This window comes from Elephas maximus, chromosome 4 (genome assembly GCF_024166365.1).
Source record: "Elephas maximus indicus isolate mEleMax1 chromosome 4, mEleMax1 primary haplotype, whole genome shotgun sequence".
In the NCBI taxonomy this organism is placed as follows: Eukaryota; Metazoa; Chordata; class Mammalia; order Proboscidea; family Elephantidae; genus Elephas; species Elephas maximus.
This window is the reverse complement of record NC_064822.1, coordinates 78,529,517-78,555,633: the sequence shown is the minus strand read 5'-3', so window position 1 is coordinate 78,555,633 and position 26,117 is coordinate 78,529,517.

Sequence of the window (26,117 nt, the reverse complement as noted above, 5' to 3'; positions counted from 1 at the left end):
ATGTGATCAGAGTTCCAGAACGAGGGGATACAATGGAAAACACAGAGAGAATTGTCAAGGATTTGCTGACAGAAAATTTCCCTTATATCATGAAATATGAGAAGGTATCTGACCAAGAAGCTCAGAGAACCCTTTAAAGGATAGACCCCAAAAGAAAGTCACCAAGACATATCATATTCAAACTTACCAAAACCAAAGACAAAGAAAGAATCCTGAGAGCAGCTCAGGAAAAATGAAAAGCCACCTCCAAAGTGGAACCAATAAGACTAAACTCTCTGATTACTTGGCAGGAACCATACAGGCAAGAAAGTAATGGGATGACATATATAGAACCTTGGAAGAAAAAATAACCAACCAGGGATTATACATCCAGCAAAATTATCTCTCAAATATGATGGAGAAATTAGGACATTTCCAGATAAACAGAAATTAAGGGACTTTGTAAAAACCAGATCATCCTTATAAGGGATATAAAGAGAATATTTTGGACAGAGAACCAACAACAACCTGAGAAAAGGACAGAGGACAGCATCAGCCAGGTACCAACCAAGATAAAGAACTCCCAAAATTAAAACAAACCTAAGAGACTGAAAAAAGGGAACCAGAAATGTCAATCTGTAAATGATGACAATGTCAAAACTAAAAGTGGGAAGAAACTATGTAGTTACAGAACTCTGATAGGGAGAAGAACTCAAAGCGATGTCATGAAATAAAAGACTGTTTTAAACTTAGGGAGATAAAGGTAAATTTCAAGATAACCACAAAGAAAGTTAACAAACCTATTCGTCAAAATAAAAAAGAAGAAAAACATAAAGTCTCAATAATCACAAAATCGACAACGAAAGAAATGAAAAGAATATCCGCAAACAAAAAGAATGCAGCACAGAAAATTAAGGGGAACAGAGAAACTGTCAACACCACAAAAAAAAAAAAAAATGACAGCAGTAAACACATACATTGATAATCACACTGATTGTAAATGGCTTAAATGTACCAGTAAAGAGACAGAGAGCAGCAGAATTTATTTAAAAAAAGAAAACATCAAAAAGCTGTCTACAAGAGACACACCTTAGACATAAAGATATAAATAAACTAAAACTCGGAGGAAAAAAAATGTACCAAGCAAACAATAATCAAAAAACAACAGAAGTGAAAATATTCATTTCTGATAAAACATACTTTGTCTTAGTTTTCTAGTGCTGCTATAACAGAAATACCACAAGTGGAGGCCTTCAACAAATAGAAGTTTATTCTCTCACAGTCTAGTAGGCTAGAAATCCAACTACAAGGCATTAGCTCCAGTGGAAGACTTTCCCTCTCTGTTGGCTCTGGAGGAAGCTCTTTGTCATCAATCTTCTCCTGTACTAGGAGGTTCTCTGCATAGGAGCCCTGGGTCCAAAGGACACGCTATGCTCCCAGTGCTGCTTTCTTGGTGGTATGAGGTCCCCATGTCTCTCTGCTCACTTCTCTCTTTTATATCTCAAAAGAGATTGGCTCAAGACATAATCCAATCTTGTAGATTGAGTCCTACCTCATTAATATAACTGCTGCTAATCCCATCTCGTCAACATCAGAGATAGGATTTATACCACACAGGAAAATCATATCAGATGACAAAATGGTGCACAATCACACAATACTGGGAATCATGGACTAGTCAAACTGATACACATATTTTTGGTATCAATCCATGACAGACTTTAAAGCAAAATCTACCATAAAAGATAAGGAAGAACATTGTATAACAATTAAAAGTCAATCCACCAAGAGGCCAAGAGGACATAACCATAATAAATATATATGCACCCAACAACAGAACATCAAAATACATAAAACAAACTCTAGCAGCACTGAAAAGAGAAACAGACTGTTCTACAATAATAGTAAGAGACTTCAACACACCACTTTCAGTGAAGAGCACAACTAGAAAAAAAATCAACAAAGATATATAAGATCTAACTGCCACAGTTAACCAACTTGATCTCAAAGACATACACAGAACACTCCACCAAACAGCAGCAAAGTATACATTCTTTTCCAGCACATGTGGATCACTCTTCAAAATAGACCACATTTTATACAGCTAAGCAAGCCTCAATAAAATTCAAAACACTGAAATAATACAAAACATCTTCTTTGATTACAATGCTACAAAAGTTGAAATCAATAACAGCAAGAGCAAGGAAAAAAAGTCAAATACATGGAAGCTGATGAATACCTTACTTAAAAACCATTGAGTAATAGAAGAAATCAAAATATTCCTAGAATGAAATGAGAATGAAAACATGTCTTACCAAGACCCTTGGGACACAACAAAAGCAGTGCTCAGAGGACAATTTACAGCAGTAAATGCACACATGAAAAAATAAGAAACAGCCAAAATCAAAACATTAACCCTACAACTTGAACAAATGGCAAGAGAGCAGCTAAAGAATCCCACAGTCACGAGAAGAAAGGAAACTATTAAAGATTTGAGCAGAAATAAATGAAATAGAGAACAGAAAAAAATAAAACCAGAAGTTGTTTCTTTGAAAGGATCAATAAAATCAACAAATCATTGGCCAAACTGACAAAAGAAAAACAGGAGAGAAAGCAAATGACCCATGTAAGAAATTAAAAACCCACTGCCGTTGAGTCAATTCTGACTCATAGCAACCCTGTAGGACAGAAATAAGAAATCAGATGGGTGATATTACAAAAAAACCAACTGAGATAAAAAGGAGCACAACTGAATACTATGAAAAATTATACTCCAACAAATTTGAAAACCTAGAGGAAAATGTGCTCATGAGGCACCTGTATATAAATCAAAAGGCAGTCATTTGAACCAGGAAAAGTATGCATCAGGATTGTATCCCTTCAACATATTTATTCAATCTCTGTGCTGAGCAAATAATCCAAGAAGCTGAACTATATGAAGAAGAATAGGACATCAGGATTGGAGGAAGACTTATTAACAACCTGCGTTATACAGATGACACAACCTTGCTTGCTGAAAATGAAGGGGACTTGAAGCATTTACTGATGAAGATCAAAGACTACAACCTTCAGGATGGATTACACCTCAACATAAAGAAAAGAAAAATCATCATAACTGGACTAATAAGCAACATCATGATGAATGGAGAGAAGACTGAAATTGTCAAGGATTTCATCTCATTTATAATCAACAGCCATGAAAGCAGCGGTCAAGAAATCAAATAACATTGGGTAAATCTGCTGCAAAAGATCTCTTTAAAGTGTTAAAAAGCAAAGATGTTGCCTTGAAGACTAAGGTGCACCCAACCCAAGCCATTTATTGGCAAAGGAAACCAGGATGAAAAGAAATGAGGAAACCAGGGTGGAAATGAGGAGAGTGCTGACACACTGTGGGGAATGAAACAAAGGCCATGAAACATTTTATGTACAAACTATCGAATAGGAATCTGATTTGCTCTGTTAACCTTCACCTAATCTACAATAAAAAATAATAACAACTATAGAATTGTGGCTGAGGGCCAACAAAAATAAATTATTATGAGGCTGAACAAAAAAATAAATCAAACGACCTATTGCATTGGGCAAATCTGCTGCAAAAGACCTCTTTAAAGAGTTAAAAAGCAAAGACGTCATTTTGAGGACTAAGGTTGGACTGACTCAAGACATGGTACTTTCAATCGCCTCATATGCATGCAAAAGCTGGACAATGAATAAGGAAGACTAAAGGAGAATTGATGTCTTTGAATTATGGTGCTGGCAAAGAATATTGAATACACCATGGACTGCCACAAGAAGGAACAAATCTATCTTGGAAGAAGTACAGCCAGAATGCTCCTTAGAAGCAAGGACAGCAAGACTCCATTTCACATACTTTGGACATGATGTCAGAAGGGACCAGTCCTTGGAGAAGGACATCATGCTTGGTAAAGCAGAGTCAGTGAAAAAGAAAACAAAATGGACTGACAAAGTGGCTGCAACAATTGGCTCAAACATAGCAATGATTGTGAGGATGGCACAGGACTGCGCAGTGTTTCATTCTGTTGTACACAGGGTATCTATGAGTCCGAACCAACTCAACAGCACCTAACAACAACATGGTTTAGGGAAAAAAAAAAAAAAAGTGGGAAAGCCAGAGGTTCTACTTGCCATAATATATACAAAATCTTACTTCCTGAAGCTAGAGAGCAGAAAAAGTTAGGGGATAGGCCCAGTATTTAGCAGAGTTCCAAGAAAGTTAAATTCTCAACCTAAGCAGATCTGCTATGCCAAGGTCAAGACCCTGACTGGGAAAGAATGGGACACTAAGATATGGGATGAGAGGCACCAAGATTGATGCACTTTAAATCTTGAGTTCCCCAGATTTTTCTGAGTCCTCCAAGCCCACAGAACTGGCCCAGTGCTCCCTGTTAAGGAAAAATGCTTAAAGACAATGTGCAGGCCTCTCTCCTGTAAGTAAACAAACACCCTGCACTCCAAGTCTCTCCCCATTTCACTGGCCAGGAAGTCAGTAACTAAGGTTAAGTCACAACATTACTGAGCCAGGGAAGAGCTAGGCCCGCTAATGGAGGAAAGGTACTCTATCCTCTAGGGAACTGCAGGACCTAGCCTATATTTTCTAACAGGAGCCAACACAATAAATATGAGAATTAAAGGTGGTGGGGTCAAAACATATGGAAGAGTTTATCATCTGTATGCTTTTTTTTAGGATATTTACTAGGGCCATATGCAGAGCCATTCACTTGGGCAACAGGATGAAAGATAAGGACGCTGACGGTAGTGACCCCAATAAAAAGGCACAGTCCCTTTCCCTATTTTCAGAATCAAAACTCACTCACAGAAGGGGATGTTAGATACTCAGGAAGAAGGAGCTAATATCCTGGTAATGCCCTTGGACGTGGTGTTAATATGCTGTTAGTATGGCTCATAGAAGCAAATAGAAAGACATGGTCCACACTTAGTGAAGTAGAATTTTCAGAACTCCCATGGCAGACAGTGCGAGAAGGGACGGCATGGTTCAGAGAAGCAAGCATGTTATAATGGATAAACTACAAGCCAGAAAACTTACCGGATAACTATGCTCCATGGAAGGGCCTGGGCATTACTCCATTTACCAAAGCAATAAAATATGTGTTGTTGACAAAGCCACCAGCATCACTGAGAAAATCAATGGCAGTGCTCATCCACAGGTAGAAGATGTTACAAAACTGGGCTTATTCATAGCAATGGGCCTGATAGGATCCCAGAATAGTAGAGGCCAGGTGGCAATGTTTTTCAATCAGAGCTAAGCTAGGGTGCAATTATTATAATTAGTGATAAGCTAGAGGAATAAATACTACCTATGGAGATTGTTAACAGAACATGCATCCTTTGGAACAAAGAAGAAGGGAAGCCAACAAGAGTTCGTTCAATCTCTACCACCAAAAGAAATAGAATGAAAGATAAGACACTGAGAGTAGTGACTCCAATAAAAAGGCACAGTCCCCTTCCCTATTTTCAGACTAAAAACCCACTCACGGAAGGAGAGGCTGGATACCTAGAAAGAAGGACCCTACAATACCATGACACATGTAAGTGGTAATGACTCCCCCCAGTCCTTCCACAAAGGAGCTTCAGCCATTTACTTGGGAAACCACATAATGAGGAAAGGGAAACACCCAGTCATTTTGAGAGGTGTAGGACACAGAGTCTGAGATGGTATTGGTACCTAGGAAGCCGTAACATCATCATTACCCCCTGTTAGAGATGGTATCTGAGGTCAGGTGATAAATAGAGTCCTGGTCCATTCCAGTTCATAAAGGTCCACCAGGTGCACAGAGCCACACAGTGGTCATTTCCCTGGACCCCAAACATGTATCAAAATAAACATACTTGGTAGCTGGCAGAAGCCTAGCATTAGTCCCTGGCCTGAGGAGTAAGTCCAAGTGAATGCCTCTGAACCACCACCGCCCCCACTAACCCCCCGCCACTCTGGCTAAGATGATGAATAAAAACAGTATACATTCCTGGTAGAATGACAGATTAATGCCATTCCTAAAATATAACAGGAATGGTTGTCCCCATTATATCTTCATTAAATCCACCAGTCTAACTCTTACAAATGCCAGGCAGATCCCAGAGGTTGGCAAACTCAAGCAAACAGTAGCTCTGAATGCAGCTTCTGTGCCAGACGTGATACATGCTAGAATAGGTTACCATGCCTCAGGTACACACTATGTAGCCATTTATCAGACGAATATGTTCTTTTCCATAATTATCTGAGATCAGAAGCTCTCATTCACTGAAAATAGATAACAGTATATATTTCTGGTCTTGTCCCAGAGCTAGATGGAAACAATACATCCAGGACTGGGCACAACGAGAACTGGTAGACACATTACTTGTGCTCCAGGCCCCCTACCATCTACCGCTATTTACTCTAGCTTCAGTTCATCCTATGGCTGCATAGGCTGTCCCTCACGACCACTGATGGAACAATAAACCTTGAGATGGTCAATTCAGCACACAGGAGCAAGTAATATGAATTGCAGGAGCAAGTAATAGACTGCAGCTGCATAACAGGGTGATCTTAAAAGACAGCAATGAAGGGAAATTCTGCTGATGGGCAGAACTTCAGGCAGTGTGTATAGTCATATACTTTGAGTGGAAAGAGAAGTGTGGCAATGGCAAATGGCTGGGCCAGTTGTTAAGTTGGCTGAAAGCTGAAGAACTAAGAATAGGTGATTAGGGGACATACTATGAGAATGAGCATGAAACATGAATATCTGCATTATATGCTCTACACAGAACTTTCAACACATAAGAGACAATTCAACCACCAAGTAGACAAAATGAATCAACCAGCTGATATCAGCCAGTCTCTGTCATTGGCAACCCCTGTGCTGGATTATGGGTACATGAGTAAAGTAGCCACGACAGCAGAGATGGAGACTATGAAGTACCCAGAAGTATGATTCCCATTCACCAAGGCTGATCTACCACTGCAGAATGTCCAAACTTCCACCAATATTGAAACCCACTCCTCAAAGACACCAACCAGACATTTGGCAGCAAACTGACTACCTTGAACTCCCTCCACAGCAGAAGAGGTAGTGATTCATCTTGACTGGAAGAGACACCTAACATGGGTATCAGTTTGACTTCTATGCTCACAGGGCATCAGCCAGTATTACTGTATGACAGTTGTCAAGAGTATTTGATTCTCCAACACAGAATCCCAAATAGCTTGCAGCAGACCAAGGTTTTAAAGAAAATGAAGTATGGCAATGGGATCCACCATACCACCACATACCATACCACCCAGAAGCTGCCAGCGTAACACAGCAAAAGAACAGACTGCTAAAGCCACAGCTAAGGTGCCATTTCAGAGACAAGACCCTACAAAGCTGAGTGCCATCTGTAAGGACACATCGTACTCTAAGTCAATGACCATTACAAGGTGCCATATCTCCAAAAGGCAGAACACATGAGTGTGGAAACCAGTGGGCTGAAGTAAGAGTGGCTCTGCTTACCCTCATTTCCAATGACCTACTTATGGAATGTGTACTTCCCAGGGATGGACTACCCAATAACTAAGGTACACCTGGGCTTACTTGTGCTTACTTACTAATCTGTAGCACACAATTTCATATGGGTTCACCACATCTTTGATGAAAAACAATTTTACCTATTTCATCTTTGATGTGGTGAAACCCAATGTGAAATTCTGCAGTACAGATTGGTAAGTAAACACAACCAAGCCCATGCATACCTTGCTTACTGGTTAATCTGCCCCTGATATCCTTGCAACGCTGGTTCCTGTAGGTTTTGGGGCAGTAGTGTCACTAGGGGAGTGCAATGGGGGTGGGGGTGACCACACTGGGTAACGCTGTTGGGAAGGTGACACCAAAATGACGGTCTATAAAATTTTCGTGGAGTGTTTCAGCAGAAATTCATTACTTTTTATAAAATTATCCCTGTAGTTATAACAACAAAAAACATTTTTCATAAGCCCAGCTTACATATATCAATATACCTACGATGCTAAAGCTCTATGCTAATTTACTTTTTGAACCTTATTTTTTTTAATGCGTTCCAGTCAGAGCTGTCGTTGTTACCCAATTGCAATGATGCCTCAAATCACGAGTTTTCATCTGCACATGCTGTAAACTCACACTGTAATTTTTGTTGTTTTACAGTCGTTGGTTTTGTCAAATTTTCTAATGTTTTAGCTATAATATTGTGGTAATTAGCATGGGGGGAGCAACACCATGAGTTACTGCACTGGATGACACCAAACCCTAGTGATGCCACTGTTTAGAGGTCCTGGCTTCCAAAGGAGGCACAGGAATTTTAATCTATAGCTGACACCAAGGCACTTTGAAGTCCTTGTGTCAAGGAAGCAGTATGCAAAACAGCAATCATCATTCTGTCGAGAATAATTGACCCTGATCATCAGGACGAGTAGGACTAGGAGGAATATATTTGGCATCCAAGGGATCCACAGGCACCTCTTAGGATTCTTTTACCCAAATTTGAAGGTAAATTGTAAGTGCAGTAGCCTGAAAAAGGTACAGTGACCAGGGGCTCAGACATCTCAGAGAAGAGGGTCTGAGTACTCTACCACATAAGCCACCAGAGAGCAGAAGAGACAAAAGCTGAGGGTGAGGGGAAACTATAATGAATAATACAGGGAGCTGATGAATATCAATTGCCACTCAAACCCAGCTCAGCAGTAGTTCCTCTCACTAACTTTCCTCTTGTAAGCTTCCCCCACGGAAAGTAAACCAGTAGAATCCTGGAGGAGTTGTTCCCAAAACTTATGCAGAAAAACTGGATTTGTGGAACACAAGACGTGGTCTGTAGTGGATGCTGTGATGTGGAGCCCACATGCCCCTCCGGGACTGAAGATTTATTTTCCCTGTTGTGGAAGTGTTACCAGCTAACAGCCTTCAACTCTCTGGCCTTTCCAGAAATTGCCGTGAGCTGAAGAGAGCCTCCTTACCCAAGATCATGCCCCCTTACCAGGGGCTGCCTCATCCAATGCCAGATTATCATGGAGTTATAACAGCCTGGTCCCCTCATCTCAATGCAGGACAACTCTGTAGGACACCCACCGTGTGTGGTTAGCTGTGGTCTTTGTTGACATTGAATCACAGCCTAATATATCTTTTTTTGCCCAATCTTGCTGCCTTCTCTTCCCCCATAGGTGTTGATCTTGAGAGCTTTCCCCAAAAAATTTCCTGCATGCAAATTTCTGTCTCAGAATTTTCTTTCTGGGCGATATGACTTGCATGTTGTTATAACCTTTATAACTATACCATAACAGAAACAAATTTCAGACAACTCCATATTTTAAGCTTATTTTAGCTCATCTCTTAATCCTGCTAAATTATCTTTCAATCATCAATTTATTATCAAACACCCCCAAAGAAAACTAGAGAACTCTATCTATATTGTTCAAACCTCTGAACATCTAATCCTGCTCTCATTAGTCTCAATAAATGACCTCTCTTCACTGAAATAAGGCTAAAAGTTGTTTTCCGTAACCTCCCTCCTCCCACTCCTAAATGTTTTTGTATGCTCACACATACTTTTCTCCTTTCTTCCTTTCTCAGGTAATAAAGTGTCTCTCTCCATACCAAAGTTAATTCTTACTACTTAATTCTTTATGGTTTCCTGACTTCTCCAAAACAATGTTCCATGTCTTTGATTGCTCCATCTGGAAGTTTCCTTTCTTTCAGTTTATTAATATCCGAAACATCATTCAATGGAAGTCTTTATCTCTCCATATAAAAGTTTCTTTCCTTTAAGTCTATGAAGATCACTGCCTCCTAAAAAAAAAAAAAAAGAACAAACTCTTGAGGCCTGTATTTTTTCCTAACATGTTCTTTTTTCTCTCCTATTCTTTACCACCAAACAACGTAGAGAAGTCTATAATCACTGTACCTACTTCATTTTGAGTCCATGCTTCAATAAACCAGTCTGGATCCTTTCACAATTCTACTGAAATGCCACTCTGAACAGTCACCAATGACTTCCTAAAAATCAATTCCAATGACTTTTCCTAGTTCTTACCTTCTCAAACACTGTAATATACTACACTATTTGACCTTGTCTTATTCTTGAAAATCTTTCCTCATTACATTTTCCAAGAAGCTGCACTGCCCAGGTTGTCTATCAAACCCTTAAGCCGCATTTTCTCTGTTTCTACCCACCCACTGTGAGGCACTGGTTCAGTGGTAGAATTCTCGCCTCCCATGCGGGAGACCTAGGCTCCATTCCCCACCAATTCACCTCATGCACAGCCACCTCCCATCTGTCACTTGAGGCTTGTGTGTTGCCTTGATGCTGAACAGTTTTCAGCCATGCTTCCAGACCAAGGTGGACTAGGAAGACAGGCCTGACAATCTACTTCTGAAAATCACAATGAAAGCCCTACGGATCACAATGGTCCTATGTACAACCAATCATGGGAGTAGTGCAAGACCAGATACTGTTTTGTTCTGTTATGCACCGGGTCACCACGAATGGGTGCTGACTCAATGGCAGCTAACAACAGCAACAACAACCCACCTAAAACAGGCAGTCCCCAAAGTTCTGTTCTTGATTCTTTTCTCTTTCAACTTCAAAGTTTCGTTTAGTGATCCCATTTTTCACCATATTGAATTATAAAAACTGTGATTCTTCAAATGAAATCACCAACTTAATACGTTCTCTTGAGCTCTAAATTCACATTTTATGATGAAGTAATGTTAATTATTGATTTTAAAATGACATTTTATTATCCTGTGAATACCTATTCTCAATTTACTAAGCATTTAAGCTAAATGTGTACTGAATATAATCAATACTTCTTCAGAATTTATTGAGATAGCAATATAGATTATCATTTGGCATATTGTACTATGATATTAGATTCCCTGATTGTAAACTATCTTTGTGTTCCTGCAATAAATCCTGCTTTAAAATGCCCTATTTTTTTTTTTAACACATTGCTTGATAACATTTGGTCAAGATTTCTAATTCAATATGCATAAATGAAATTGACCTGCAATTCTTTTTAAATTACTTTCATTGGATTTTGTATTAAGGTTGTTCTTTTTCTATGCCCTGGAAAAATTTATAGAACATGAGAATTATCTGCTTCATAACAGTTCCAAGAACTCATCCATAAAATTTTCTGAGACTAGAACTCACATTTTAAGGTAATTCTTTAAACAATGCATTTTTTCCCTTAGTTTTTTATTTGTTAAGATTTTTTTTATTTCTTCCATTACCAATTTTAGCTAGCTAAAATGCAAAAGCATCTTTTAAAATACGTGACTGAGCTGGCCAGACAAATAAAGAAAAAATGCTGAGGTCAAAATTTACATGAAAAAAAGAAGCCAGCTGGATTTGATCCTCAGTGGCCTGGAGTTTGGGTTTTAATAGGACTCACACAAAAAGGAAAAAGAACAAAGCCTAGATTCTTTAAGAAGTGGAGAATTAGATCCGACAATCCTGCATAAAGATATCAATGAGTGAGTTAGGGTATGGAAAACAGCCTTTCAGGAAGATACAACAGGTATAATGTTACGTCCTTAGCTCTGGGAGTAGGGGTATAGAAACTCTCTCCTGAGAACTCATAATCACAGTCCTTCCCTTAAATGGAATCAGAAATGGGATTTATATTACCTCTGTCACTGGAAAAAATTCCAAACTGAAATTAAGTTTAAAATAGTCCTAAATCAGTAGTGCCCCCAGGCACCAGGCAAAAGCAAACACATACTCTCTTTGGAGAAAGACATTTAAACCCACTTCTCAAATAATTTCCAAAAATAAAATTCCAAGGTTAGGAGCTCAACAGTGAAAACCACAGGAGAGAAAAAAACAAGCAACCAAGAACAAAATTTAGCAGAGTCAAGAAGCTGAAGGATCAGACATCATCAAACAACCACATACATATAGTAGAATGATCAGATACAGAATTGTAAATGTGCATGTATGTATGTATGTATGTATATATATACAAATACAACAGTGTACTAAAAATATAAATGAAGGAGCAAGAGACTCAGAATTGTCAAGGCAGATATTAAAATAGAACCAAAGAGAGCTTCTAAATATTAAAATACAATTTAAGTTAAAAACGCAAGATCAGCTTAAATACACGACTAGACTAAGCTGAAGAGAGAATTAGAGATATGAAAAATATTTTGGAAGAAATAATTCAGGAGAATTTCTCAGATGGAAAAATGTGTGTGTGTTCATGCACTGCATAATGTCCATTCGGGCAACATCAACCCCATATATGCACATGGGTCCATAAGGTTTTAACAAAGTTCAGAAATCTCAATTGAAGTAATAAAAAATAATAAGAATATGGTAATAATAGCGGACATCTAAGTGACTCCACTGGTCTCACCCTGCCTGGAACGAGGAAGAATGAAGAAAACCAAAGAGAGAAGGGGAAGATTAGTTCAAAGGACTAATGGACCACAACTACCACAGCCTCCACCAGACTGAGTTTACCACAACTAGATGGTGCCCAGCTACCACCACCTACTGTTCTGACTGGGATCACAATAGAGGGTCCTGGATAGAGCTGGAGAAAAATGTAGAACAAAACTCTAACTGATAATGACAGAGGCTGGAGAAACCCCAAGAATACAGCCCCTGGACACCTTTTTTTGCTCAGTAATGAAGTCACTCCTGAGATTCACCCTTCAGCCAAAGATTAGACAGGCCCATAAAACAAAACGAGGCTGAAGTGGCACGCCAGCCGGAAGGCAAGGACTAAAAGACAGGAAGAGACAGGAAAGCTGGCAACAGGGAACACAAGGTTGAGAACAGGAGAGTATTGACATGTCGTGGGGCTAGTAACCAATGTCACAAAATGATATGTGTACTAATTGCTTAATGAAAAGCTAGTTTGTTCTATAAATTTTGATCTAAAGTGCAATAAAAAAAATAGGGTAATAATGTTTTGATTCATGTTGCAAAGAGCACCTATTTGTTATCGTGAACCATCATATGTACCTCAAATTTTTAATATAATAGGCTTTACAGGGCTTGGTGCCTAACCATGGGTTGTACGTAAGCCAGGCATTCATAACCTGGGCACTGCCTATATATAATATGGTGTTCACACAATACCCAAATCACGTATCATCCTATTTCACAAAACATTATCAAGGACCTTAGGTGACACATGACCATATATATTGTTGAGTGTCATATGTTTGAAGAGTAAAAAGTGGAGAGACTGAAGAAAATAAATCTGAAGAAATTACACAGACCACATCACAGAGAGACCATAATGTAAAAAATGAAAAAGGGTTTAAATCAAAAATCCAAACCCTTGCAGTCAAGCACATTCCAACTCATACTGACCCTATGCTGCTGTTGTTGTTGTTGTTAGGTGCAGTCAAGTCAGTTCCCAGTCATAGTAAGCGTATGTACAACGGAATGAAACACTGCCCAGCCCTGCACCATCCTCACAATCATTGCAATGCTTGAGACCATCATTACAGCCACTGTGTCAATCAATCCATCTCATCCAGGGTCTTCCTCTCTTTCACTGACCCTCTACTTTTCCAAGCAAGACGTCCTCCTCCAGGAATTGTTACCGCCTGATAACGTGTCCAAAGTATGTGAGATGAAGTCTTGCCATCCTTACATCTAAGACAGATTTGTTCATTCTTCTGTCAGTCCACGGTATTGTTCACCAACACCATAATTCAAAGCCATCAATTCTCCTTTGGTCTTCCTTATTCATTGTCCAGCTTTCACATGCACATGAGGCGATTGAAAATACCACGGCTTGCATCAGGTGCATCTTAGTCCTTAAGGTGACATCTTTGCTTTTTAACACTTTAAAGAGGTCTTTGCAGCAGATCTGCCAGATGCAATATGTTGTTTAATTTCTTGACTGCTGCTTCCATGGCTGTTGATTGTGGATCCAAATAAAACGAAATCCTTGGAAACTTCAATCTTTTCTCTGTTTATCATGATATTGCTTATTGGTCCAGTTGTGAGGACTTTTGTTTTCTTTATGTTGAGGTATAATCCCTACTGAAGGCTGTAGTCTTTGATCTTCATCACTAAGTGCTTCAAGTTCTCTTTGCTTTCCACAAGTGAGACTGTGTCATCTGTATATCGCAGGTTCTTAATGAGTCTTCTTCCAATCCTGATGCTGTGTTCTTGGATTATTTACCCCACAGGGTTTCTAAGGCTATAATGTTTACAGAAGCAAACTGTCACATCTTTCTGCTATGAAGCAGCTGGTGGGTTCATACCGCTGACATTTTGGTTAGCAGCTGAGCACTTAACTACTGTGCAACCACATCTCCTTGAAAAAGAATTCAAGAGATAGAAAATATAAAATAAAATAATAAGAGTTTTACAATAGGCTAGAGAGAAAGGGAATAACAACAGTCAAAATGGATAAAAAAAAATAGGAGCTGATAATTTTCCAGAATGTAACTTTTTTTTTTTAATGACCCTAAACCTCCAAACCAAGGAAACAAACCCCATGAGGTATTTGGTTATACATAAGCAGCATCAGTAGCTACTCTTTTTTGGGGGGGGGGGGCAGGGGTTGTAAATATAACTATTACAGAACTTTTGCCAGTTCAACTTTTTACAGGTATATGACTTATTAACAGCAATTACAACAAACAGCTCTGAGCCCTATCCTTAATCTATACAATAGTTCCATCACAGTTAGCCCCCTTTTCCCCCCACCCTTAGTAACCACTAATAAACTTTGTCCTCTATACATTTGCCTTTTCTTGCCCTTTTATATAAGTGAGGTCATACAATATTTGTCCTTTTGTGACTGGCTTATTTCATTCAGCATAACATCTTCAAGCTCCATCCATACAATAGCATGTATCAAGACTTCATTTCTCCTACTGGCTGAGCAGTATTCCAGTGTGTGTATGTACCATATTTGCTTATCCATTCATCCGCTGACGACATTTAGGTTGTTTCTACCTTTTGGCTATTGTGAATAGTGCTGCAATGAACATTGGTGTACGTGTCTCTGTTTAAGACTCAGCTTTCAAGTCTTTTCAGTATATACCTAAGAGTGGAATTCCTGGGTCATATGGTAGTTCTATTTTTAGTTTTTTTGAGGAACTGCCACACTATTTCCCACAGTGGCTGTATCATTTTTCATTTCTACCAGCAATGGATAAGGGTTACAATTTCCCCACATTCTCATCAACATTTGTTATTCTCTGGGGTTTTTGTTTGTTTCAATCTTAGCCACAGTGGTATCTCACTGTGGTTTTGATTTGCATCTGTTTGATGGCTAATGATGCTGAGCATCTTTTCATGTCTCTGGTGGCCATTTGAATGTTCTCTTTGGTGAAATGTCTATTCAAGTCCTTTGCCCATTTTGTGATTGGGTTGTCTTTTGGTTTAAGTTGTCTAAGTTTTATATGTATTTTGGTTATTAGATTCTTGTCATATATATGGTTTCTGAAAATATTTTCTCAGTCAGCAGATTGTCTTTTCACTCTTTTGGTAAAGTCTTTTGATGAACAAGTTTTGAATTTCTATGAGGTCCCATTTGTTTATTTTGTCACTTCCATTTTGTGCTTTTGTTATTATACTAGATAATCTATTGTTAAAAGCTAGGCTTGACAGTATTGCACCTGCTTCTTCTTCTAAGAATTTTATGGTTTAGTATGCACGTTCAGGTCCTTAATCCATTTTGAATTTGTTTTTGTGTATGGTGTGAGGCATGGATCCTCTTTCATTTTTCTGCATAAGAAAACCCAGTTTTCCCAGCACCATTTATTCAAGAGACTCTTCTTTTCTTCAGTGAATGGACTTAGTACCCTTGTCAAAAATCAGTTGACCACAGCTGTATGGGTTTATTCCTAGACTCTCAATTCAATTCCATTGGTCTATATGTCTATTGTTATAACAGTAACAGGCTGTTTTGATTACTATAGCTATATAACCAAACCAAACCAAACCCAGTGCCATCGAGTCAGTTCCGATTCATAGCAACCCTATAGGACAGAGTAGAACTGCCCCATAGAGTTTCCAAGGAGCGCCTGGCGGATTCGAACTGCCAAACCTTTGGTTAGCAGCTGTAGTACTTAACCACTATTCCACCAGGGTTTCCATAGCTGCATAGTGTGTTTTAAAATCAGGAAGCGTTTCAGTCCTCCTATTTTGTTCTTCTCTTCCAACATTGTTCCAGCTATGCAGACAACACAAAATACAGGGAAAGTCAGTACAACTGGATGAAAGCAAAAGCAAGGAAGTTTCCTGGACACATGCAACCACTTTGAGGGACCGAGTAGCTGGGGCTAGGGCCTGGGGACCATAGTTTCAGGGGACTTCTAGGTCAACTGACATAACATAGTTTATTAAGAAAATGTTCTACATCCCACTTCGGTGAGTGGCGTCTAGGGTCTTAAAAGCCTGCAATCATCCATCTAAGAAACATCAATTAGTCCCATTCCACTTGGAGCAAAAGAGAATGAAGAAAACCAAAGACAAAAGGAAAACACTAGCCCAGAGGGCTACAGGACCAAATGAACCAAAGACTCCACCAACCTGAGACCAGAAGAACTAGATGGTGATTATTCCTAATGACCTTCTTGACGGGGAACACAACAGGGTCCCAGACAGAGCAGGAGAAAAATGTAGAAGAGAACTCAAATTCAAGTAAAAAGACCAGACTTAATGGTCTGACAAAGGCTGGAGGAACCCCTGAAAGTATGGCCCCTGAATACACTGTTAACCAAGAACTGAAACCATTCCCAAAGCCCACTCTTCAGACAAAGATTAGACAGGACTATAAAACAAAAAAATAATACATGAGAAAAAAAAGGAAAAAAAGATAAAATAAAATCAGGATGTATAATCCTCCTACTTTGTTCTTCTTTTTCAACAGTGTTTTAGCTATTTGAGGTCTCTTGCCAGTTCATATAAAGTTGAGGATTGGTTTTTCTATTTCTACAAAGAAAGCTGTAGAAATTTGGATCAGGATTTCATTGAATCTATAGTTCGCCTTTGGGTAGTATTGACATTTTAACAATATTGTCTTCCAATCCATGAGCATGGAACATCTTTCCATTTATTTAACTTGTCTTTAATCTCTTTCAGCAGTTTTTTTTTTTTTTTTTTAGTTTACATTGTATAAGTTCTTCATGTCCCTGGTTAGATTTATTCCTAGGTATTTTATTCTCTTAGATGGTATTATAAATGGAAGTGTTTTCCTGGTTTCCCTCTCAGATTTCTTACTGATGGTGTATAGAAAACCAACTGAGTATCTCTTTGTTGACCTTGTGCCCTCCAACTTTGCTAAATTCCTCTGTTAGCTCTTTAAGTTTTCTTATGCACACTTTGGGATTTTCTATATATAGGATCATATCATCTGCAAATAGAGATAATGTTACTTTTTCTTTTCCAATCTGGATACCTTTTATTTTTTTCTTGTTTTATGGCTCTGGCTAGGACTAAAATAATATTGAATAGGAGTGCTGAGAACAGGCACCCTTGCCTTATTCCCAATTTCAAGGGGAAAGCTTTCAGTCCTTCTCCATTGAAAGGCTGTTGGTTTTTCATATATGCCCTGAATCATATTGAGAAATTTCCCTTCTATTCCAACCCTCCTTAGGGTCTTCATGAAGAAATGGTGTTGGATTTTATCAAATGCTTTTCCTGCATCCACAGAGATGATCATGTGGTTCTTTTCCTTTGTTCTATCGATGTTGTGTGTTATGTTCATTGATTTTCTAATGTTGAACCACCTCTGCACTCCTGGAAAATACCACTTGGTCTTTGTGTACCAAAAAACCAAACCTGTTGCCATCAAGTCAATTCTGACTCATAGTGACTCTACAGGACAGAGTAGAACTGCCTCATAGGGTTTCCAAGGAGTGGCTGGTAGATTTGAACTGCCAACCTTTTGGTTAGCGCTGAGTTTGTAACCACTGCACCACCAGGGCTCCTTGTCTTGGTGTATGACTCTTTAAATATGCTCTTGGATTCTGTTCGTTAGTATTTTGTTGAGGATTTTTGTACCTATATTTGTCAGAGATATTGACCTGTAATTTTCTTTTCTAGTGGTGTCTTTGTCTGGCTTGGGTATTAGGGTTATGTTTGCTTCGTAGAATGAATTAGAGAGTATTCCTCCCTTCTCTATCTTTTGGAAGAGTTTAGACAGCACTGGCATCAATTCTTCTCTAAATGTTTGGTAGAATTCCTCAGTGAAATCATCTGGTCCAGGATTTTTTGTTGTTGTTGTTGCAGAATTTTTTTTTTTTTAAGTAAAGGAAATATAAATCTTCAAAATTAGAGGTAACATATGCAAGAAGAGTCAAATTAAATCCACACAGACATATTGTTATGAAATTTTATAACGCCAAATAGAACAAAGGGAAGACTTTACAGGCCACCAGAGGAAACAAATTACCTAAAACAAAATGACAGGCTGATGACTAAGCTCTCAAGAGCATCGATGGAAGCTAGTATGACAGTAGAATATCTTCAAAAAGCTAAGAGAAATTAACTGTCAAGTAGAAATGTATTCCTGTCAACACTATATTTCAAGAATAAAGTTGAAATAAGGACATTTACAAAAGAACAAAAATTCAAGGAGTCTATTACCAACAGCCACCTTTAGAGGAATATCCGAAAGTTGTACTTCATGAAAAAGAAATCTTCTAGGGAAAGGCTGGGATACAAGATAAACCAGTGGTCACAGAAGGTAAACATGAAGGGAATCTGAAGATAAACTGTATAAATAAAAAGCAATAATTTTAAATTTGGGGGTTAAAATTTTTAAATAGACATTAAAATACTAAACAGATTAAAGTATTATTTACAGGAAGGTTGATCAAAATTTGAGCTTTCTAAATCTTTGTATTATCCAGGGGGAGGGTAACTACAAAAAGATTAGAACAAACTGTATAACATCCTTATTAGTAGAAGGGGAAAACAGGAATGAGGAAAAGAATTTAATCCAAAAGTAGAGAAGAAATAAAGAATAAATAAAACAGGCCAAATTAAAAGATCAAAATAAGGTGGTAGAAATAAATTCAAATATATTGGTAATTTACAATAAATGCAAGTGGAATTAACTATTCTGTTAAAAACAAAATCAGCCATTTATTGTTTATAAGAGAAACAACTCTAATTTACATTAAAATAGTAATATTAAAACTGTTTTAATAATAATATAAATAATTAAATTATTATTTATTATTAGAATGACTAGCTTATGGGATTATAAATTATAGAAATAAAATTTTGAATTAGAATATATTTCAGAAGGGGTTTGACAGGAAACCTGAATGATCTTATAATCATTAATCAATCAATAGTTAAAATCTTTTCTTGTAAAAATAACCAAGCAATTATTTCACCTTTGCTGTACAAATAATACTTCAAAAGAGCAAATAATTGATGAAAGACAGCTCTTTTTTATAAAGGTAAAATAAGTGGCTTTTTTATAAGGCAATACATAAAGAAGAAATCATAGAATTAAAACATTACCATTTGAGTGATGGTTGCACAGCATGATGAAACTAATTAATGTCACAGAATTGTACAGGTGAAAAATAGCTGGGGGAAAGTATTCCAGGCAGAGAGAACAACTTCCAGGGTTCTTCAGTGGGAGTCAGCCTGAGGATTAAGAAGCTCAAAGATCCCAGTGCAGCTAGAGCATATAGCAAAAATAGGAGACTGAGTCAGAGTGTAACAAGGAACCAAATTGTGAGCAGCTAGTAGGATGGAATTGCCATTTAATTCAATGGGAGAAGCCTGGACAGAGCAGGTTGAATGAGGGGAAGGAAAATCAGTTTTGAATATGCTAAATTTAAGATGTTTATTAGACATCCAAGTCAAATTGTTCTATAGGCAGGTGGATATATAAACCTGGAGTTCTGGACCAGAGAAGAATTTAGAAGTCATCAGCATATAGATGACATTTATAGCCAAGAAACTGTGCAAGATCACTAAGGGGAAGAATGTTGATAGAAAAACGGAGACAATCAGGACTGAGTTCTGGAGAGCAATCCAGAAGACAGCACTTTCCACCTTCTTACATACCACACAATTTACTTATGTATCATGATTTTTTTTGTTGTTTTTTGGGTTTTTTTCCTTACAGACAGTAAGAAAACAAGCTCCACAGGGGGATGGATTTTTGTCTTTTCTGTTCTGTCCACTGATACACCAGAAGTACACAGAACAGTGCCTGGCTTAGTAGGCATTCAATAAATATTTGTTGATAAGAAATCATGGATTATGCTTTTTATGTTTCAGAAATCTTTCCATATGCTGAAGTCATGAATATAATCTTTTTTCTCCTTATCACATCTGCAGTCCACCTGAAATTGATTTCATGTATGATGTAAAATAAGAATCTATTTTCATTTTTTGCACATCTCTTCATTTCTACAGAATAAAGTTCAAAATTGTTAACATTACCTTCAATGAACTTTGTGATCTAGATCCACTTTATCTCTCCTGTGTTATCTTTCACTACCACCCTGTGAAGTCTTGTTTCAACGATATTGAACCACTTGTAATTCCTGAGCTCTGGACAATGCTTATGACATGCAACAGGAATCAGAGGAGAATGTGAAATTATTATAAAGTTGATATTTGCAGATGATATAACTATATACCTAGAAAATCCAAAAGGATGACTTGAAAAGCATAAAATTAGTAAGAATTTAGAACAATAGTTAAAATATTTGCATCCATTAAAATCATGTTTGTAAATATACCCGATTATGTGAAATATGCTTATGATATAGTTAATTGATAAAATAGGATTCTAAATCGTGCCTACCATTTGACTAAATTTAAGCTAAAAAATTAAATATGGGATAAATAATTAAAGAAGCGTATTAAAATGTTAACAGTTATTGTGCTTGGGTGATAGAATTTTTCTCTATTCCTAAATTTTATTTTATATGCATGTTAGTTTTATAATGAAAAAAATTTTTAATAAAAATTTTAAATATTTGTCCATAAATGCCAATGCATCATATCCCTAGTCAGAGAAGTTCTCCACTGAATTTCAAATGAAGCCTTGAAAAATAGGGATCTTAGCTGTAATTTTACATCAATCATAACTATCTGAAAAACCAGAACATCCACTTAGGAACTTTAAGAGTTTATGCCTAGAAAATACCTAGGCTCATTATCACTAAGATTCAGAAAACTAAATAATAGAGTTATTGAGGGGGGAAAAAAAAATTTCAAGGTACTAAAATTTGTAAGATAATTTTTTTTAATAACATTTATTGCACATTTTCTATGTACTAAGCACTACGACAAGGAGCTCTGGTGGCACAGTGGTTAAGTGCTTGGCTACTAACCAAATAGTCAGCGATTTGAACCCACCAACCACGCCACAGGAGAAATATGTTGCAGTCTGCTTTCGTAAAGATTACAGCCTTAGATACCCTATAGGGCAGTTCTACTCTGTCCTATAGGTCCACTATGAGTCAGAATCAACTCATCGGCAATGAGCTTGATTTGGTTTTTGGTTTAGGCACTATGTTAATTAATTTAAATACATTTTTCTGTTTTAATCCTCAGAGTAACCCTCTGACACAGATATTATTGTCTGCAGTAATGGTTAAGAGCATAGATCTATAGCTTTTCATCTACAGGTAAAAGCCAAAAAAGTAGATTTGCTGATAAATCCTAAACCACATTGTCATGGATTGAATTATGTCCCCCCAAAAATGTGTGTAACAATTTACTTGGGCCTTGATTTCCAGTATTGTGTGGTTTTCCCATATGTTGTAAATCCTGCCTCTACGATGTTAATGAGGGAGGACGGCGGCAGTTGTGTTAGTGAGGCAGGACTCAATCTACAAGATTGGATTGTGTCTTGAGGCAATCTCTTGAGATATAAAAGAAAGAAGCAAACAGACAGAGAGACAGGGAGACCTCATACCACCAAGAAAGCAGTACCAGGAGCACAGTGTGTCCTTTGGACCCGGACTTCCTGCTCAACGAAGCTGCCAGTCCAGGGAGAAGATTGATGAGAAGGCCGACAGAGAGAGAAAGCCTTCCCCAGGAGCTGACACCCTGAATTTGGACTTTTGGCCTACTTTATTGTGAAAAAATAAATGTCTGTTTGTTAAAACCATCCACTTGAGGTGTATCTGTTATAGCAGCACTAGATGAGTAAGACACACATTCTCAGGTAATATGAGACAATTTTACAGCTGAAAGTGCCCCCTGAAGACACCTATCCCAACATTTCACCAAACCAAAAAAACCAAACCCACTGCCGTCGAGTCGATTCTGACTCATAGCTATGAGTCAACATTTCACAGATGAGGAAATTCCAGTAGTCAGGGAGAGAAGGGTTATGTCCATGATCACACACCTAGTTAACTGGAATGACACAATTTCAAAATTATTGTTTCATTATTCTATTATACCATGCTTCATTTCTTGATCACTGAGCTCAAATCAAAATGATTGAAATATTGCCATCTAAGATACATCAATTGGTCTCAACCAGCCTGGAGCAAAGGCAAAGGAAGAACACCAAGGTCACACGACAACTGAGAACCCAAGAGACAGAAAGGGCCACATGAACCAGAGACCTACATTATCCTGAGACCAGAAGAACTAGTTGGTGCCTGGCCACAATCGATGTCTGCCCTGACAGGGAGCACAACAGACATCTCCTGAAGGAACAGGAGACCAGTGGGATACAGTCCCCAAATTCTCATGAAAAGACCATACCTAATGGTATGACTGCGACTAGAGGAATCCCAGAGACAATGCTCCCCAGAACTTCTGATGGCACAGGACAGGAACCATCCCCGAAGACAAATCATCAGGCATGAAAAGGACTGGTCAGTGGGGGGGAGAGAGATGCTGATGAAGAGTGAGCTAATTAAATCAGGTGGACACTGGAGAGTGTGTTGGCAACTCTTGACTGGAGGGGGGATGGGAAGATAGAGAGAGAGGGAAGATGGCAAAATTGGCACGAAACGAGAGACTGAAAGGGCTGACTCAACAGGGGGAGAGCAAGTGGGAGAAGGGAGTAAGATGTATGTAAACCTACATGCGACAGACTGATTGGAATTGTAAATGTTCACTTGAAGCTTAATAAAAATTAATTAAAAAAAAATGATTGAAATATTTCCCTTTCAAAGTTACCCTAAAAATACACTTTTCTCAAATAGCTGCTTTTCCAACAAGATTTGGTGGGGGGGGGGGCGGGGAGGACTCACATGTCCATTCACATAATTCTGAATGTTACCTGATTAGGGTCAGTGGCCTGGAACAGTCGAGCCAATGAAACATACTCCAAGTCAGAAAGAGTGAGAAAGTTTATTAAAGAAATGCATGCATCGCCGGGGACCCGGCAGCAACACAAGTTGTCTCTATGGAGTCCCAAAGAGCAGTTTTACATTAGAGTCTGTACAGAATCTTACAAGGGTTACAGGTGTCTTTGTAGTCCCCTGTCAGACATTTCTTGATTACATTAAAGATATACATATCTGACACCTGGGCTCCAATTTTCCTGTGGGGGTTGTATGTCACAGGTAGTCCAGACAGAACAAAAGATTATTTGTATCAGTTTAAAACAAAGAACAAAGTCATTAACACTTGGTCAAAACAAAGTTATTAACATAGGTATGTGAAGGAGGCAGGTAGAGAAAGAACAACTTATAGGTTTATCATGGCCTTAGTTAAGCTCTCAGTTGCCTATTTGAAAAAGGAGAATTCATGCTGGGGAGCATTGGGGTCACATGACCATTGGAGCCCTTTTTAAGGACAACACCTTGAGGCCACATACTGATAGACCACCTGCCTTTTGAAAACATCCACAGAGTAATCACTTGAGTAAGCAGCACAGCTGTCAATGTATAAATTCTCTATTAAAATGTTTATGGAGCAGTTCTCCCTCTTGTTGCCAGTAAATGAAAACACTACATTTACTATAAAAAAAAAAATTTCATTAAGGAATGCCATTCATAAAAAGATTCAATTAAGTATATGAAACTTACCCCACTATGTCCCATATTGAGTTGTTCTATAAGACAATATAATCCTATTTTTGTTCTGAGCTCAGCTCTGGAGCAAAAGGATTGAATTTCATTATGAAAAACAGCTCTGTTCTCCCAATTAGAATCCCAGAGGAATTTGGCTCTGGGAACTGTCCAGGGCATAGGAGAGAGACTACTCATGCTGTGTGTGTGTGTCACAGGCACACACACACACACACGCACACACACACAGCCTTTCTGTATTTTTACCACAGAACCAGCAGAAGTTATGCCTTTATCCAAGGTAGATCTGCTAAGCATCACAGCTAATGCCCTCAAGCCTTTCTTAAGTGTTTCCACCGAGACTGTCTTCTTTGCTCTCTGAGAATATATATCCTTATCTGTCTCTTGCATCACAGACTCTTCCAGACTAGTGAACCTTGCCTCCCTGTGCAGAAACTACCACAGCAAGAACACTAGGCCATGCACACTCTGCCTGAATATCCCCAAGTGATGGAAAACTCTGTATTACTTCATGAGGCAATCTATGCCATCTGGGGGCAGCTCTGGTAGGAATTTTTCCCTGTGTTGGTCATGAAGAGCCCAGTAATTTTTACTTAAATGTTCCAAAGTCTGTCTCCACAAAAAGGTGACTATTAACTCCTATGCGGATGTCAGGTTTGTCCCTTCAGTCATTCCATTTACCGAGCACTTCCCGTGGCTTAACCACTGGACTCCCAGTGCCTTCATGTTCTGTAGAGAACCTTGATCTTCAGTCATTAAAAACATACACAACAAAAATTAGGGCACAGGCATTTGGGGTTAATTTTTGTTTGTTTGTTTTGTCATCTATAAATAAAATGTGGGTTTTCTGGTGAGTCATTTTAAGTACTGATCTATAGATGGGTTGTGTCCAAGTTACTAGGGAATTACTTCATTAGCCCTGGCTCCTGTCCCTAAAAGTCATGATTCATAAAGTTTAAAATAAGGCTTGAGGAGTCAAACTGAAAAGTAAAAACTCTTGAAGAGATCCTGATCCATATCCTAAGGTTAGGAACCACTAGTCTAAATTACTTCTAAAGTTTCTTTAAGCTTTAGTGTTCTACGACTCGGAATCATTACTATGCTTAACTGTCAGTAGCCGTGACAACCTCATGTGTGTCAGAGCAGAACTGTGCTCCGTAGGGCTTTCAATGGCTGATATTTCAGAAGATCACCAGGCCTTTCTTTCTAAGTACCTCCTGGGTGGACTCGGATTTCCAACCTTTCAGTTAGCATCCAAGCACATTAACCTTTGCGCTACCCAGGAATGCCCGTACTTACTAGTATTTATACCCGCAATGTACATCAGTTGTGACTACCACACTACTGCTATGAAGACAAGCTGTCCCAATTCCCTACCACTGCAGGTTGTACCCCATGGGAAACAGACTCTGAGAAGATTAGCATTCAGGAAGTTTATTGCGGAGTGATAACTGTGGGGTAAAGGAAGGAAAAGAGATTGGGCAGAGTGAAATATTAGGCTGATGCACCATTTCAAGAAAGACTTCAGTTGAGTCACAGGAAGCTCTGAGGCTGGGATAGCTCTTCTGAGTTGCCCTAAGTTGCAACAAGGGAGCTAGGCCTTTATAACCGGCATCAGCCAGTCAGTCACTGGATGCGGGCTGTACCCTGGGAGGGGCCATGACCTTAGCCATGTGGCTTTCCTCAGGCAAGGGCAGCAGTGGGTGAATAAGTCCCTCAGTTCTGAAGGAGACCTGGATGCACATCACAACACCCATTTCACCCATCTTTACAGGAAAAAAAAAGACGGAAAGAGCTGAACCAGAGCATTTCTCAGTAGAGGACCAACAGTTTTATGGACACCAAAAAGGGCACATCACTATCTCTCACTTCCTCCCATTTCAAGTGCTGAATGTTTATGGAATGACTCACCACTAAAATGAAGCTTGAATTTCCTCCATGGAATTTTTTCTAGTCCCTTAAATGGCCCCTTCATGTCTGTAGTTTTGATCAATCAAAATAAACTGCTTCAAAACAACTGGGTTTTTTTTTTTTTTTTTTTTTTGCTTAAAATGTTTTTAATTAATACGTGTATTTTTCCTTAATAATATCTGTTTATAAAAGACAAATGGGAATTCCTGATTCCTATGACAATCAGCCTGTAGCCCTTTGGCA